Source organism: Schistocerca americana, chromosome 4 (assembly GCF_021461395.2).
Source record: "Schistocerca americana isolate TAMUIC-IGC-003095 chromosome 4, iqSchAmer2.1, whole genome shotgun sequence".
NCBI lineage: Eukaryota > Metazoa > Arthropoda > Insecta > Orthoptera > Acrididae > Schistocerca > Schistocerca americana.
The window spans coordinates 330,461,099-330,462,431 of record NC_060122.1 but is presented as its reverse complement, the minus strand read 5'-3'; positions in this window follow the sequence as shown (position 1 = coordinate 330,462,431).

Below are 1,333 nucleotides of genomic sequence, written 5' to 3'. Positions count from 1 at the left end.
GACTGGTTCTAGAGCTGCTTCGGCTTCCGCCTACGGACTGATATGCTGACAATGAGCTGTGACAGTGAGATGATGCACACGGGCAGTAAAGGCTATTTTTAGAGAACTCCTGTAACTTCAAGTTTCACTCTGAAGAATTTCTTTCAGATTCATATGACAATTACACTTTCAGTTCTGACCACAGATCTCTTCTCTAGCACTATCTGTCTTTTGTGCTAACATCTCGACAACCATGGTATATTTTGCGAATGAAATTGTTTCATTTTGATACATTATTATTCTAATTGTACCCCAGACGTTTTAGACAGATGTGTCAATGTTTTTCTTTAGAATTGCTTTTGCTTGTCATATGATCTATGAGTCACTTTAACGTAATAGACAGAATTAATTGTGATTATTGTTTCATTTAGTATTCATTGAGTTCTTAAGTCATTATTAGGGAGTGTGCCTAATTAATTTGCATGTAACAAAGCCAATTACTGTAAATTTGGACTACCTAACACACGTCATGTGGCTCTCATGGTTAATTTAGAAAATCACAGAAGTTTACACATCACTTCTTTTTTGACACTTTTTTTTAATCACCAGATTACAAGAAGCCTGCAAACAGAGACAGAAGACTTTGGGAGTCATAGTTAATTAAACCCTAAAAACAAGTTAAGTTACGTTAATGATGCAGTATGTGCTTTTGTATGTACAAAATATATGCTTGACAATCCTAAAATGTTGAGATTTAATTTACCGCTTTCAACTGAAATACCAGATGTCCTTTACACACATACAAAATATGTTTTTCTTTCGATCTGTCATTTGTAATCCAAGAAAATTTACCATAAAATTAAAAAGTGTAGAACTTCGTTCAAAAGTAATCACGTATTTTATCAAGCGAGTTTACCTTAGATGATACCATTTCGATTACTGAGGCGCACGTGTTAAGAATAAATAACCTAAAATGTGCACTTCTTTTATTTTACGTAAGGTTCAAGCCATCCTAACCAGGTTTTCGGCAAATGTTAGTACTGAGAGGAAAACGTAATTTTGTTTAAAAAATAAAGAATATACTATTTTTCAATGACATTCGAAAGATGTTGAAAGGAATAATACACTGATGTAACTCTTGATCACACATTGTAACCTTTCACCGGCGGCACTGACATCGCTTAAAACTTCCGATTTAATAGGTTCGTGGTCACTGTATAAAACTTTTTCGTAAAGTTTCCTCTCCGACTGTGGGAAACATCTTCATACGTGAAGCGGTGAACTGCAACCAGAATCCGAGGGAGCGTCGCATATATGGGCAGTGTAGAGGGCACCACAGTCCATCACGTGACGT